At 45.6% G+C, this 17176-nt stretch overlaps 1 protein-coding gene and 1 long non-coding RNA gene across 2 annotated transcripts in view; one reads left to right on the top strand and one right to left on the bottom strand.

The window, feature by feature from the left end:
- The window catches only part of LOC309607566, a 32803-nt gene extending 21363 nt beyond the window's left edge, over positions 1 to 11440 (top strand). Inside the window, exon 3 of the long non-coding RNA XR_014232451.1 lies at positions 988 to 11440. This is a non-coding gene — a long non-coding RNA (uncharacterized lncRNA). The remainder of the gene's footprint in view (positions 1 to 987) is intronic.
- The window catches only part of PROK2 (prokineticin 2), a 411259-nt gene that overhangs the window by 283922 nt on the left and 110161 nt on the right, over positions 1 to 17176 (bottom strand). The window lies entirely within an intron of this gene.

The following is a 17176-nucleotide window of genomic DNA, read 5'->3' as shown; positions in this document are numbered from 1 at the left end:
CACGAGGTCCATCTCTAAAAGATTTAAGATTCACTATACACGATCCATGTATGGTGAATTCCTTTCATTGCATCAGAGGGAGCACATTTCTAATATTTATGTGGCTGGTCAAAGGTCAATATTTACACACACACAACACACACATTTCTGACATTATGGAAGCTAATTAGCAAAGCTCTGGTTGTTACTCAAGAGGTGGGAAACCAAAGAACTTGTAGCAGCTCCCCTAGAGTGGGCCTCTCTGGCCTCCCCTGGACCACGCATCCTTGATTGGGCTGCTCTCAGCAATACTGGCCTAGATTCAGCAAACTCATAATATTGCATTAGATAAGCTGAAGGATTTTAAAGAAAATTGGAGACATCGTAAACCTGGAATATAGTTAGCACTCAATGACTGATAGCGACTGGTAGCTTTTAGTATTTGTACTGGGAAAGGGCACATCTCTACCTCTACTTGACCTCTTGGTCAGCTCGGACCCTCCAGCATGATCTAGTTTCAAGAGGAAAAGGTCAAATTGGTGAAAAACTAAGAGACTGTATCACCCACCCAGTTGGCACTTGCGAAGGCTAAGATCAAGGAGGTTTGCATTTCCTAAGCTGCCTGGTTAGGAATAAGGAGGCGGGGAGGGGTTCAGGGGTGCTGTATTCAGCTCCCAGCATCCCAGCACTGAGGGCCCCTGGGCCGGGAGAGCTGCCCGCAGACAGTCCTCAGCTGTCAGTGTCCTAAAGGGATTGTCTGGGCTGAAGAAGAGAGATGCCTCCTCAACAAGGCCTCACCCACTTCCACGGGGGCTGCATCCAATGACGGACTGACACGGGGGTGTAAAGTCCTGACCTTGCACTCCCACCCCAGCTCAGATGACTCTGAAGGCTGCTCCCAGCAGAGAATTCTGTGGAGAGTTGGCTGAGGCCTCCCTTATGACTGTACTGCAGCCCCACTTCTCCCTCTGCCCAATTCACTTCCTTCCCCTCCCTTCCCTTCCACAGACGCTGCCTCCTGCCTACCAAGATCCATCTCAAAGCCTGCTTCCTGGGAAACCGAACGTGCAGAAGGAAAACAGGGAAACATCGAGCTGCAGCACAACTTATGCCGATCAGAAGTCAATCTAGGGCCCACGGAGGGTCAGGGATCCTGATGGTCTTCATGGCAATGCCAGGAAAAGCCTGAAGCCAGGCCCCCAAGGATCAGCGCACAGAGGGAGGGATTTCCACATTTCCAAGCTTCTTCCAGTTAATAGCTGGGGGATGCCAGACTCAAACCTCAAGCCAGCTTGCCCGTGGAGCCTCTCCCTTGTCAGATTTCTTTTCAAATGTCTTTCAAGAAACTAGTGCACAGGAACAAACGAATGGGGCTTAATTGCCAATGGATTCTTGATGCTAGGAGGAAAGGAGGGTACTGTAGAGCCTTGCAGACCATTGGTTCCAGCCTGTGGCTGTCAGATGAGGAAACCAAGGCCTAGAAAGGGGTGGAGACAAGTCCAAGATCTAAATGGTGGTGGCGTTGGGACAGAACTCCAGATCTCCCAGCTCCATCCTGAGTTTCTAATTTATCCAACTCCACTGTGAGGGAGGCAGACAGAGGAGAGTGGAGAAAAGGGAGAGGGGTAGAGCCAAGACTTTCACTCCAAATCCCACTGACCTGGGCCAAAGGCCTCCTCAATACTATAACAATGGCAACTTTTACTGAGCACCTACTAAGTGGCAGGAGTCCTATTAAGCACTGTGGCTCATTTAAACCATTATCTCATTGAAGTCTCACAACAACCCAATAAAGGTGGGTATTATTATTATACCTACCTTATAGGACAGGAATCAGACTCAGAGAGGTGAAGTCATTTTCTCAGAGATATCCAGCCTAAGGGCGGCTGAGTCCGGCCTGAACACCAGCTCAATTTCACTTTAGCATTCCCTCTCTTGCTTAGTGTAATTTACAGTCCCCTGGTCTCTTCCCAGATCCTTGGAGACTCTAGTTTCTTTCCTTGGTTTTTTTACTCCTCCTCTCCCTTTCAAACTACAAGAAGAGGGAAGTTATCCATCCTGTAAGTGAATGCTTAGGACCACGGCAGCCTGGAAGGATGGGAAGCATTCGAGATCGGAGGTTCCTGAATTCAAACCCTAACTCTGTCACTTGCTAGTTCTGTCCCCCGTCGGAGCCTCTAGCTCCTCATTGGTGAAATGATAAATAGAAAACCCATGATTATAAACCCTTCTATCTTGCCAAAGCAAAACACTTGGCCCTTTATTAGAGGTCCTGTAGGCCCTTCTATTCCAATAAGTCCTCACCCATGGAGTTAGGAGCAAGGATGATCTCAGGGCAAATAATTACTGGAGCAGGAGGCACAGTGAAGAAGGAGGCAAACAGTTGATATTCAAAATATTCAACCTACCAGTGGCCAATGGCCTTCCTTGGTGCTCAGTCTCCCCATCTGCACAATGGGAATGAAGGCAACAGAATACTTCTCCTACGGTTGTTGTGAGCCTTGAATGAAAATAACACCTGGGAAGTGCCAAGCCCCTTGCCTGGTACATCACAAATGATCAACAAATGGTACTATTATTATTGTCATCTCAGGGCCAGTGGCTTACAAGTCCTGAGAGTCACTCTTGGACCATGCCAAGAAGCAAAAACACCAGCTATAACCCAGACTAGGGGTTCTCAAACATCAGTGGGCACGAGAGTCAATTGCAGGCAGAGCCAGGTTCATGGGTGTACGTCCTGTGCAGTCACACAGGACCCCATGCTTAGAAGACTCCAGCTGTGGTTCAATGCTGTGCTGTCACCATCTCGAAATTCTAAATAATTTCTGAACAAGGGCCCTGTGTTTTCATTTGGCACTGGGCCCCATGAATTACACAGGCCAGCCTTGTCTGGAGAACTTATTAAAACACAGATAACTGGGCCCACCTCAAGGATTTCTGATTCAGTAGATTTGGGAGGTAGTCCACCACACCCCACCAATCTGCATTTCTGACAAGTTCCCAGATCGTGCTGGTGCTACTGGTCTGTGGACCACGTTTTGAGAACCACTGACTGAGACAGTGGCTGTGAACCCCGATTATACATTAGAATCGCCAGGAAAGTACCTGGGCTCCACCTTCACCTGACTGAATGGAATTGTTATGAGTGCATTCCTAGCTTCAGTATTTTTGAAAGGCTCACCAGGTAATTCTAATGTACACCCAGCAGCGAGAACCACCGGGTTAGAGCAGAGAATCCTGAACTTCCCTCAGGAAAAGAAACCCCTGTAGGCATGAGTCACCCACACGAACACCCAGGCGCCATCCTAAACCCAGTGCTGTGCGGAATGTCTAGAGAAGGGTCAAGGAGGCTGTATGTTCAATAAGCACTTGAGATGATCCTTAGCCTGGGACAATGTGGGAAAACCTGTTTAGAGCAGCATTTCTCAATCTTTAATGAGCACAGGAAACACTTGGGAACTTGTTACGCAGCAGATTCCAATTTAGTCGACCTAGGATGGGCCCAGGAATTTATACTTCTCCCCAGCTCCCTGGGAATACTACTGCTTCTGGTCCAGGGACCATACTTGGGGTAACCCAGGTCTAGGCTAAAGAAACAGGAAGGTAATGGGGTGGCTTAAAATTTGGTGAAGCAATCTCCAATTGTCCAGGACAAGAAGAAGATGGGAAAAAGGTGATGCATCCCAGCTTCGGTTGGTGCATAAAGTCTTTACTTGATAAACCACATGTGAGAGATCATTCTCCAAGTGGGGTCTGAAAAGCCACCCAGGACGCTCTGCTCTTTCTACAGATGAGGACTACAGTGAGTCAGGGTTTAAGAACCACCCAGAGGAGTTCTTCAGTTCAACCCATCAGAACCTGGGCCAGCTCTCCTCTCTAAGTCTCCATCCTCTCAGTGGCAAGGTTGCCAACATGCCCATTCATCTATTTCGTGGCTGCTTCTGGACATCAGAACACAAAAAGGCCTTTTGATAGCAAAATTCCATACCAACTAGTGTTCCTGTTATTTCTGTACAGTGACAGGTTCTTAGATAATATCTTCTCAACTTTCCAACATCTTCCTGGGGAAACGGACCAAGATGTGGCATACTTCCTGCCCTGGAAGGCCTTTCCCCTCAATCAATTCTCACATCTTTAATGAGCTCCCCAGGAACTTATCAGCTGGTGGGACTGAAAATACAGCCAGGAAAGAGGCAGTGAGGATGAATGGTGAGTGGGCAGTACAGAGACCGGGTTCTTAAGAGAACTCTCCAGGATATGGAAACCGAGAAGGGTTTCCCAGGAGTGGCTGGAGAGGAGAGCATCCAGGTAAAGGGTATGGGAACCATGGACAGGTAAACTGTATGTAAGGGTCAGCAAAGATGCAGGCTGGTAGGAAGTGGTGTTGGAACAGATCATCTCAGGTTCTCTTAGAGCTACAAGGCCCCTAGACCAGCTCACCCCTGTAGGGAAACTAAGGCTCTGAATGAAGAAATGTGTTGATTAAGCATATTTCAGCTGCAGGGAACAGAAAGAACAGTCCCAAGGAAGGCTGAAGCACAGCCTAAGCTGGGGATGATTTTTTGGCAATTGAAATGACAAGCGCCTAGCCCACCTGTAGGCAGAACAGTCACCGGCAAACCTCCCTCGCCAGAGCGCTGCCATAAATTAATCTTTAATTTCCACCACTGGGCCTGTGGCGCAGCTAATCACGACCACTAATTGCTATCACAAGCTTCTCCCTTCTCTTTTTTATGTTTCCATATTAGCCTGTTTAGTATGCTTTGTGTCTGTTTATTTTATAGCCGGAAATACTTTTAATAGCCTAGTGAATTGAAAATGGACTTTACTACCATCTGACTTTACCGGAGTTTTACAACCATTCAATTAATGGTATCAGTAATCTTCCTTCATAATTAGACAGTTAGTAGCTTTGTCAGGCACTGCTGTTAACTAAATTAGTACTCAGCATCCAGCTAATCGTATTTTGGGGGGCTGCAAATGGGAAACTCACAAGCTTGGGGGCTGCCAGGACGGAATGCCACGACAAGCTGGCTGTAAATACTGCCTGCAAGTATATGGTTTATTATGGTGATAACGGGCAATTCTAGCTTACATAAATCTGAGCATTCCTGCTGACAGAGGAGAAATGGTTTTCCTCGGTTGCTAGGAAATAGAGTTAGTTCCTGGGTCTCACACGCTTCACTGCCTTCTCCTGGCAGCTGATGGATTCTCTACATGAGGGGATCGCAGCCGTTAGCCACCCCAGTGCGAAGGTGGGGAGCGGTCAAATCCAATTCCCCTGGCGTGCACACCCAAGTGGGTCTACTCCACACAAGATGATGCCGGGGAGATAGAGCTGCGTGTAAAAGGTAAGCGAAGGCTGAAGCTAGACCACGCGGCAAGGATGATCTGAAGGCCGATTTTTGATGTCTGAAAACAATCCCAATTTCATATGCCCAAGAATTTCTGCCAACTGTCATACTTTGAAAGGAGACAGATTGTTTAAGCGTAAGAGAAACTGGCAACGGGGAACACATCACCCAAGTGGTCCTATTTCCATATCGACAGCAATTCAATCCCCCAAATAGATTGCAGTATTTAATAAAAACTTAAGCTCCTTTAAAAAAATAAAGAAGTGTTCCCTGTTAGAAACAGTTCAACAACTCAAATAATTTCCTGTAATTGAAAAATTTCATCATGCAGGCACCTTTGCAGGAAACTTCAGTAAATTACCCAACTAGATTTCTGACACTCTCCTGAATGTCCAGACAGTGGATTACAAACACTGACAAACACTATAATTCCACTTTTAAAATCTGTGTAACTGTCAGCTTTCCAAAACTTCTGAATTCTGACAAAACTTGAAATGCGATTGAGTCGTAGGTTCTTGAGATATCAAGAGGCCCCCACTAGAGATTTGAAAAACAGGGTCTTGTGGCAACAGGGAAAAGCAAAAAGATCTATTTGAGCTCAAGCCGAGAGATGGTTTAAACAGCTTTAATCAGGAGTGCAGTTTTGTAGAAGAAGGAAAATGAGACCTGAACTATGACACTGCCACTGTCCACTACCAGCTGTGTGACCGTAGGCAACTTGCTTAACCTCTCTGTTTCCTCCCTCATAAAATGGGGATAGTAGTATTTCTTCATAGAATTATTGTGAGGATTGAAGGATATAATGTAATGTAAAGCACTTGCTGCAGGGTAGGTCTGCAGTAAATAACAGCATTTTCTCCTTCTTTTCTCATCCCTGAAAATGTCCTAAGCAGACTCCGCTCCTCCCGCATTCAGTTCAACAGATGGCAAACTCTGCAGAAGACCCCGAAATAAAGCCTTATTCTCAAGGCATTTTCCATCTACTGGACTTTTTACCTCCCCAAAAATCTCTTCACTGGGGGAGGAGAGTTCTTCTCTCAAATCTGCCTGAGTCTATGCAACTTCTATCACGTGGACCTCCTTAACACATCCTTTGAAAGGATACATACAATGCGACTAAAGTAAACATAAAAGCAGAAAAGATTCAGGGGTTGAGGAGACTTAGAAGACAGTGATTTAAATTGTGAGCAGCTTGCTGGCATTTATCTAGTTCTCGCAAAACAAGAATCATACTGGTGGGCACGACCGTTTCTATCACTGGAAGACGGTTCCCTAACAGTTAAGGAAGAAAGGACTCTCCCATCCTTAGGACAACAAAACAGCCTGCTCATGTGTAAGAAACTAAGAGAAGGACAGGGATGTACTAGTGGGGGGGGGGGGGAGTGGCCTGGGAGGTAGCCTGGAGAGGTGGGTGGGAACCAGAGTGCAAAGGGATTTGTAAATCACCTGAAAGGGGTTTGACTTCATCCTCAGTGGAATGGAAAAGCATTAAGGGCTGTGAGGTGTGTGATCCACATGGTCAGAAGAGGTGAGAACATGACAGAGTGGAATGCAAGGACTAAGTTGGGCAAAGGGACCAGACCAAAGACTGTGGACAGGACAGAGACGTGCCAGTGTCTCCTTCATAAGGTGCCTGCTGTGTGGGGTAGAGGTGGCAGCTGAAGGCACCCCGACAAGGGCCGACGGCTTAGGACTGGGAGTGAGCAGCCTGGAAAACCCTGAAGGGTACTCGGCTGCATCAGGCTAAACTGAGGAATGAGGCTGTATACGTGTAATTTATGTACCTCCTTGAACCCTGGGCTTACAAATAAATTTAGCTCCTGGCCAACAGCCTGAGCACATGTGCTGGGCTGGAGGGCTGCCACGGAGGACAACCAGAGTGGAAATTGAGAACAGATGACATCCTGCATGAGCGCTCGTTGGAGAAAAGCCACCACCCACCACCAGCACTATCACCTTTGCTCTCCATCTCCAGATCCAGCCCGCCCGACCCTGGGGAGCTGGGAGCAGGCAGAGCTTGGTTTCCGAAACTCACAAGTTACTCTGTCTTCTTCCAAGGTCACATTGACAAACTGTGTGAACTTGGGCAAATTAATCTCTGAAGCCTTCGTTTCCTCACTGTAAAATGGAAATGATAAAACTATCTACCTTATAAGGATTAAATAGCCTAATATATATATATAAAACACTCAGAATATAGCCTGACACTTAGGAAGCACTTGTTCACAGTTAGCTGCTATTATTATTACTATCACAGTGACCTAATAAAGGCAGACCGCAGAGACACTGCAGGTTCGGTTCCAGACCACTGCAATAAAGCAAATGTCACAATAAAGCAAGTCACACGAATTTTTTGCTTTCCCAGTGCACACAAAAGTTATGTTTCTACTATACGGTAGTCCACTCAGTGTGCAATAGCATTATGTCTAAAAAATGTACATATCTTAAAAGACTTTATTGCTAAAAAAATACGAACCATAATCTCAGCCTTCATAGAGCCATAATCTTTTCACAATAATAACATCAAAGACCACAGATCATGGTAACAGATATAATAATAATAATGCAAAAGTCTGAAACACTGCAAGAATTACCAATACGTCACACAGAGACACAAAATGAGAAAATGCAGCTGGAAAAAATGGCATACACTTGCTTGACACAAGGTTGCCACAAACCACAATCTGTAAAAAAAAAAAAAAAAAAAAAAATGCAATATCTGTGAAGCACCATAAAGCAAAGTGCAATAAAACGAGGTCTGCTCTACAGCATTTGGACACGTTCATTCTACGATTATCCAGGGGGAGGGATAAATTCCGAGGTTGGGATTAACATATGCACACTACTATATATAAAATACATAATCAGCAAGGACCTACCATATAGCACAGGGAACTGTACTCAATATTTTGTAATAACCTCTAAGGGAAAAGAATCTGAAAAAGAATATACATATATATACATGTATGTATTACTGAATCATTGTGCTGTACACCTGAAGCTAATATATTGTAAATCAACTATACTTCAGTAAAAATAAACAAAACCCCATCATTCAGTGCCCACCTTCTGTGGGTTAGATTAGAGGGATACAAAGGTAAATAACCACAAGCTCTGTAATCCAAGAGTTCCTCAATATTTACATTTTAAACTGGAGCTTTAAATAATTCAATATTTACATTTTAAACTGGAGCTCTGAATAATTCAATATCCCAAAATGGTGGAGAAATTTGAGAATTTCCTTGGTAAAGCCACAGTGTGTTGTGTATCAGGAAACTTTTAGACAGGCAATTGTTGTTTTTTTGTCCCCTGAATGCCATGAATTTCACTTTATCCTCCCAGCAACCCAAAGAGGTAGGGACTATTACTGCTGCCCCTGTTTTATAGACCAAAAAAAAAGAATGTCGTTCTTAGTTACATAACTAATAGTTACACAACTAATCAGGACAGAGGTGGGATTTGAACCGCTTATCTAACTACAGAGCTCAATCTCCAAACGACCATGTGCTATACGGTCTCTTAGGGTAATAAGATGCAGATGCCTAGGTAAGTAGAAGCTGGTATAAGTTGCAGCAAGACTAATTAAGGAAGGCATTTTTGAGAGTAGGGACCAAGACAAATGGGAGCGGGTCAGCCAGGGAAAACGGTGACACTCTCCATAAGTTTAACATATTCCGTCTGGAGGCAAGAAGTCAATTAAATAACTTCTCAACATGCAGTACTGATTGCACACCCATTGGACACACGCTATCCTGCTTCTCCAGGCCCTGGAGCTGGGAGGATACTTACTACCGACCTTGGATTAGTCCTGGAAACCCTACAGCACAAGGAAACCTTCTCACCAAACACCAAAGGAATGAAATGCTCTCCCCTCCACCTCCCTGGGCAGCTCTGACCGCTGGGCAGCTGCTTTCACAGGCCAACGATTAGACTGGTAGTGAAGCAAGGTGATTAAAAGCTTAGACCCTAGGGGTGCCGGATGGCTGCACTTGGGAGCAGTACCATCTTGCCCCAGGGGATGTTTGGAAATTTGTGGAGGTCGTTCTGGTTGCCCCAGGGACTGGGAGGCCCCATTGGCATTTAGTGGGCAGGGGTCAGGGTTACTAAACACCCTGAAATGCATGTCTCGCCCAGAGAACTGTCCCGTCCCAAATACCCTTAGCAACTCTGTTAAGAGACTAATGGCAGACATTTCCAGGTTCCAAACCCTCTGTAGCCACTACCCGTGGCCACGTGGCTGTGTTGAGCAGACAGAGCTGCGCTCTGGTTGTAGAGGTGGGGGTGATGACACGTAGCCACCTGCTCCCAGACTCATTCTCCAGTTAGAGCGAGATCAACTTTCCCTCTGTCTTCATCTGCTCAGGCTGCCATAACAAAATACTACAGATTGAGAGGCTTAAACAAAAGATGATTTTCTCATAGTTCTAGAAGCTAGAAAGTCCAAGATCAAGGTTCTGGCTGATTTGGTTCCTGGTGAGGTCTCTCTTCCTATCTTGTGGATGGCTGTCATCTCTCTGTGTGCTTACATGACCTCTTCTTTGTGCAAGTGCAGAGGGAGGGCAAGCAAGCTGTGTGTCTTCTTATAAGGGCACTAATCCTATCACGAGGATCCCACCCTCATGTCCTTTTCTAAACCTAATTACCTCCCAAAGGCTGCATCTCCAAATACCATCACATTGAGGGTTAGAGCTTCAACATATAAACGGGGACAGGAGCAAAATTCCGTCCAGCCATCATAGAGAGGTACTTCTTTTTTTTTTTTTAAATATAAATTTATTTATTTTTTGGCTGCGCTGGGTCTTCGTTGCTGTGCGCAGGCTTTCTCTAGTTGCGGCGCGCAGCGGGCTTCTCATTGCAGGGGCTTCTCCTTGTTGCGGAGCACGGCTGTAGAGCGCAAGCTCAGTAGTTGTGGCACACGGGATTAGTTGCTCCTCCGTGGCATGTGCGATCTTCCCGGGCCAGGGCTCGAACCCGTGTCCCCTGCATTGGCAGGCAGATTCTCAACCACTGCGCCACCAGGGAAGCCTGAGAGGTACTTCTTACCCTACTGTTAGGGATTCATATACATAACATTTTTAAAAGTATATTATTGTGTTAGTCCAGGTCCTCTGAGGAGTAGATGGCAAAATGGGATTAAATATGCAGGCTTTTATTATGGAAAACACTCATGAGGGAAAATAGGGAAGGAGGTGGGAAAGGCTGGGAGAGCCATCAGACCACAATGCCAGTCTGACCCCGAGTGAAGAACAGAGGGATGGAGGGTAGAAAAAAGCATCCCAGAACGTGTGCTAAGGAAATTTCAGCAGGGCTTAGTGCCACAGCCATCAAAGGAGTTTGCATCTCTTAGAAATGGGTCTACCCCAGTATCCCTGCTTGGTCACTGGCTGGGAGCAGCCTGTGGGAAGCGTGGCTTTGGTGCAAATGTAAGGATAGAGCTCAGAATTCAGGAGTTGGGAATCACTGGCCAGTTACCATCCCTATTTCCAGAGGGCACGCTCATGGCCACTACATACATTATTAAAGAATTCCCCCACATTGAGAGAATTAAGATGCTCTGCGACGTCCTTCTGAGGCTCAGACCACTAAGAAAGCCTGTCTGGGGCTCAAATAAGAGCACATCCATGAAATCCAGACTTACAAAAAAAAAAAAAAAAAAAGCACAACCAGAGCCAGTGGGATTCAGGATCCAGGCACCATGGAAATTTATGGCATTAATGGTCCTGTAACAGAGGATTCTGCTCTGTGGAGGAAAGGCAGGCTGTGAGAAAAGCCCTCCTTGGATGCGAGGGCTCCCCCCTGTCCCCTGCAAGTGACAAAGCTGAGCACACTCTAAGTATGGCAAGAATCCCAATCCCCTATGTTTTTGTTTTGTTTGAACTAGCACTTCTTGGACCGGTGTACATTTGAAAGTAAATCTGATCAGTTTAATCTCAGCACGATTAAAAGTGATTAAATGCTCATATTCTGGAAGCCACTTCCAAAATCCCTGCAGCCTTTTTGTGCATTCCCTAAGAAAAAAAGTTGCCATCATTTACTAAAGGTTAAGTAGGGCGTATTCAAGAAAGGGCACAAATGAACCTATCTATGAAACAGAAACAGAATCACAGATGTAGAGAACAGACCGGGGGTTGCCAAGGGGGAGGGGGTCGGGGGAGGGATGGAGTGGGAGGTTGGGGGTCGCAGATGTGGGCTTTTACATGTGGGATGGATAAGCAGCAAGGTCCTACTGTACAGCACAGGGAACTGTGTTCAATATCCTACAATAAACCATAATGGAAAAGAATATATATAAAAACAGAATGTATAAATATTGATACATATATATATCTGAATCACTCTGCTATATAGCAGTTAATTAACACAGCATTGTAAATCAACTATACTTCAATAAAAAAATTTAAAAGATAATGAAAAAAAGAAAGGAGTGCTTTGGAATTGTTCCATTAGGAAGTTGGTGCTGCCTGCTTACAGAGCACGTCTCATCCACAAACCTGCCGGGACGTCCCCATAACTGCTAGAGTCTAGACCAGGGCTTGGCAAACTACAGCCCCTGGACCAAATACAGATGCCGCCTGGTTTTATAAGTCAAGTTTTATTGGAACACAACCACACCCACTTGTTAATTCTTGTCTGTGGCTGTTTTCACTCGACAACAGCGGAGTGGAGCAGCTGCAACAGAGGCTGTGTGATAAACACAAAGCTTCAAATGCATCTTATCTGGTTCTTTACGAATAACTTTGCTGACGCTGGTCTAGATTATTTCCAAAAGGCAACTGGAGGGGAAAGAGAGAATACAGGCGAGACTGGGAGGAGAAAACAGTATATACTTGGAAGATGACTTAGCCTCCACAGCAATCCAATGAGGTTGGCATGAAACATGAGCAAACAGGCATAGAGAGCTTGGATGACTTGCTCAAGGTCATACAGTCAGTAAATCATGGAGCTGGGATTTGAACTCAGGTCTGACTCCGAAGTCCAAGCTTTTCAACGTTTTCCCACTTGTAGAAGCCATGTGTCACCAAGGGGCAACTTCAATATGACTTCGCACCCCAGTCAAAGAAAAGTACTCTTTAATATGGAAGTTTTCTGAAGACTATGTAGATTTTGAACGAAGGCACCTTGAGCCTAAGAAAAGCCATGTGCTTGCTGTACGAACAAGGCTCTCAGACGACTCCATCAGTGCTGCAATCTGGTCACATCCACACCATGGGGAAATGGTGGAAAGGCAACTACTCAAGACTGTGTCCCCTGTAACAGGGCCATTTGTAAAAAAACATGATAAAGTGGGTAAAGTTTGCCTTAAACGGCCTTGTCTTTCCTTTCAAAGGTTCCCACGAATGACTTCATATTCCTGGGCCTCAGGTGCCTCACCTTTAAAATGGGGATAATTAAAGCTCCTCAGGTTGTTCCGTTCTGAAGATCAAATGAGATAATCAACATAAAGCCTTGCTCACCTTCTGGGACATAGTAGGTATTCAATAAATGTTACCTCCTTCGGTTCTGAGCTGCCCCAGGCAATGCCTGCCTGGACTTGCTTTTTATCAAAAACTTCCCAAATTTAGTCTATTATCCTCTGCAGTCAGACTTACTGGTCTCAGGCTCCATTCCCTCCAATCTCTGATCTGCTTTAAACAAATTATTTCTAGGGGGAGGGGGTGTGGGGAGGTAGATGAATATATAGTTATTGTTTCTGAAGACACTGAATAAGATATATGTGCCTCAAAGTTCCACTAGTTCTTCAAATTCAAAATGTGCTAAAGATTATTCATACTCCTCCCCCTCAACCTGTTGTCTCCAACTCCCCCACCCTCGCCTTGTACAAGTGCCTAGTGATACCGCCACTGGCCTGGGCTTGACCCTGGACGTGGCCCTTGGCTCCGGCCTCTCGCTAGTGCACTGCGTTCACCCCCTCCCCAAGCCCTGCCACTGCTCTGCCTCTGCCCCTGTTCCCATCACTAGGACTCTCCTGGTCCATTTCCTAAGTAGTCTCCTGCCTCTAATGTCCTCCTCTCTTCAAGTGACCCGACCCAGAGCCGTCGGAACGAACTCTGGCTGGGTCAGTGCCGGCACAAAACCTCCTGTGGCCCTCCAGGGTCAAAGTCCACACACTTGGGCTTAGCCCCCAGGGTTACCGTGACTGGCGCAGCTCTCCTGGCCAGTATAATTCCCAGTCATTACCCTGACTATGCTCAAGGGCAGCCTTTAAATATGTGATGACCAGCCACAGATGCTGACTGACATTAACCCTTTCATTTCTGGTTTAGGGGAAGGTCTGGTGGAGCACTGGCTCTCCACCTACCAATAGGGCACATTTCCACGCCTGATGACTACCTGACCTCCCTGTGGCCAAACATCTTTTACCATTCTCCTAACACGCCCTTTACATTCCTCTCTGCTCCTTCACGGACCATCTTAATTGCTACTTTCCCCACACAGTGCCATACGGCAGTCACCTTTCTCTGTTTTTCTGAATTTCCATAGCATTTCCCTAACATGCCTCTGATGGGACACAGCACTTTCTCCTCACTTTATAGGCACCGGCATACATGTGCTATATCCCCCGCTAAGATGGTAACTTAGGTTTGCAAACTGACAACCCACAGACTTCACTCAGCTTGCAGAAACTTGCTAAACCCAAAAGTTCTTTTTTTTTTTTTTTTTTCAGTGAGAGATTTCAGATTTCAAAACTCTGCCTTTCTGGCTTCTCGTGGAGCAGGGGCAAGCCGGGCCACACAGGGCTTGTCTACTATAGTAGCTATGATCGCTAGGTCCATGCAGCAGCCACTCCTGCGAGGGGATGGAATTCTCTGTTTCTTCTCAATGCCCACCTGGCCTACTTCACTCCTGTTTATTTCCTGCCTGGTCCCCGTCAGCATGTGAGTTTGCAGCCTTGCTGTACCAGTAACAATTTTAAGAGCGGAAAGAATCCCTTTTAATTTTCATATCGTGTAAGGGTTAAAAGCATGGACTTAGGACCCAATCCACTTAGGGTCCTGCTTAAGGCTGATGCTCACTAGCTGTGTGACTTTCAGCAAGTTACTTAACCTCTCTGGGATTCGGCTTCCTCTTCTGTAAAATGTGAATAATAATACTGTACTACCTGCTTTGTGGGATCCTTGTGATGATTAAATGAGTTAATACATATAAAGGACTTAAAACAGTGCCCAGTATATAGGAAGCCATCCAGGGTCAGCTTTTTATATACGAGTAATAGTTGCAACAGAGGGGATAAAACATTCCTCACAGAACCTAGCACACTTAGTAGGTATACAAGCATACTTGGATAATAAATGAAGAAATTAAGTAATATTCACAACAGCCTTGCAGAAACTCTGGGCTAACACAGATGAAGGCCTGATATAATGGAATGCCCATCAACGTGGGTAGCATGGATGAAATATTTGAGGAGCTACTGAAATTAAAGGGATCCTTCAATTTTGGCCTGTGAAAAGACATCTATACATGTATTCAAGAAAAACACAAGTCATTTGGTTGAATGTTGGAGATTATACACTAATAACCCAAGTAGCAAATAACATATCAATAAGATTGTTTGAATTCCAACCAGTGGCTCTGCTCTGTACAATTTCTCTCCAGAGGTGCTCAGGGTCAATATGGCAGAAGGAAAGGGGATGGCTTAGAGTCTTGGTGTGGAAGTGCGTCTGCAGCACAGCTCATTTACTCAGATTGTAAATTCATTTGGAGTGGCTGGAGGAGGGTTAGTTGATGGAAATTATGGGAGAATTAAAATTTCCTCCCTTCACTGAAACTCTTCCAGGTATAACTTTCAGTCTACATCAGTGATCATATACTTGTCGAAGGCACTAAATAGTAATGAAAATAATACCTACATTCAAATACAGAGAAAGCAGACACCCAGCTTCTAGAAACATCCAGTTCTCTGCAATGTCTCTTAAAGGAAGATGTAATGGAGCATACAAGGGTGTTCTTGGCCCTATCCCTGAACCCGTGGTTAGGGATTCTGATTAAAAAGTGATTTGTATCCCAACGGTGGATTCTTTATGGATGAGGTGTGGCTAAGCTCAAACCAGAGGAGGGGTACTCAATAAAAGAAACTTTATCGTCCTTACATAAGTCCAACAGCTGGAAGAGATTTTATACCCTTTCTCATTAAGGTAGATGCTTTTTGCTTTTTTTTTTTTTTTTTTTTTACTGGAATTCCTTCAGGAATGACTTCAGGGAGAATGATGTCAGTGGTTCATCATCCCTGGGCCAAAAGTCCTTCCTTCCAACAACGAGACCCCAGCACCCCACCTAGAACGGATCAGCCAAGAATTGGGGGCCTCTGTCCACAGGCTACAATACAACCCTGACGCAGAGGAAAGGTGTGCTGTGATGATTTTGAAAGCCGAAGTCTGGCATAGTCTGAAATTCATGTGATAACAAATTCTCAGCCCTGAATTTGGAAGATCTCCAAGGAAATTTCTCTCCAGAGTGTCGAAGGATGCCAAGAGAGATTACAACATCTGGGACCACAGCTGAACATTTGAAGGTGATGATTGTTTAGGCAAGTGATTTAGTGGTGACCTGCGGGGAAAACGAAGTCGAGCAGAGCGTGGGGAGGGGGGTACTGACGGGGCAGAGAGAACAACCAGTAAAAGCTGAGCGTGTGAATCATAACTGGAAAGGGGCCAAGTCCAAGTACCTGACAGTGAAGTAAAAGAAAATTGGCAGAGAGAGCAGGAGACCTGAGTTCTAGTCTCAGCTCTGCCACCTATCTTCTATGTGACCTCCACGAGATGCTTCTATCGACCTTGTTTTCTTCCTCTCTAGTACGGGAGGGTAGAGATTAGGTCAGCAGGTAAGTCTTAAAAGCCTTCAGGGACCAGGCTGGGAATGTGGATGTGTGGAGGAGCTTAGGTGAGGCAATAAGGAAGGCAGGGAATGGTGGTGACTGTGGCTAATCAGAGTGCATGCTCCTGGCTAAAGGCTTTCACGTGCCTTGTTCTTAGAGCACTGTTCTAGCTAACACACCTCTGATCCGGTGTAGCCTGCCAACTATTATCTTTAGACCCATGCACTGGATGATGACCACATTCTGCTCTAATTCTCTGGGTGTCTAAAATCCTAAAACGGGTACAATATAGATACATATACTCTTGGCTCAAATACAAAGGAAATGGAATTGTGGACTATTTGGATTAAGAACTTGGGCTTTGGGCTTCCCTGGTGGCGCAGTGGTTAAGAATCCGCCTGCCAATGCAGGGGACACGGGTTCGAGCCCTGGTCCGGAAGGATCCCACATGCCGCGGAGCAACTAAGCCCGTGCGCCACAACTACTGAGCCTGCGCTCTAGAGCCCATGAACCACAACTACTGAAGCCCACGTGCCTGGAGCCCTGCTCCGCAACAAGAGAAACCACCGCAATGAGAAGCCCACGCACTGCAACGAAGAGTAGCCCCCCGCTCGCCCCAACTAGAGAAAGCCTGCGCGCAGCAACAAAGACCCAACACAGCCAAAAATAAATTTAAAAAAAAAAAAAAGAACTTGGGCTTTGCAGTGAACTAGGATTGAGTCCCTAGCTCGGTCACTAATGAGTGGTCCGTGCTTCCTTGCTTGTACCTCCGAAATTCAGCAACATTGAAAACCAAAAGGTTTTCTGTAGGTTTGTGGAAAATTCATTTGGTGGCAAAACTGACCTGAACTATTCAGAGATATTATTTATACCAAGGGTCAGCAATTTTTTTTCTGTAAAGGGCCAGATAGTAAGTATTTTAGGCTTTGCAGGTCACAACTACTCAACTCTGCCCTTGTAGCATGAAAGCTGCCATAACAAATAGGCGTGACTGCATTCCAATAAAACCTGATGTACAAAAACAGGT

The sequence above is a fragment of the Balaenoptera borealis genome, assembly GCF_965194805.1.
Source record: "Balaenoptera borealis genome assembly, chromosome: 12".
NCBI lineage: Eukaryota > Metazoa > Chordata > Mammalia > Artiodactyla > Balaenopteridae > Balaenoptera > Balaenoptera borealis.
The sequence above is the reverse complement of the archived record's forward strand: the minus strand, read 5'-3'. Positions and strand labels throughout refer to the sequence as shown.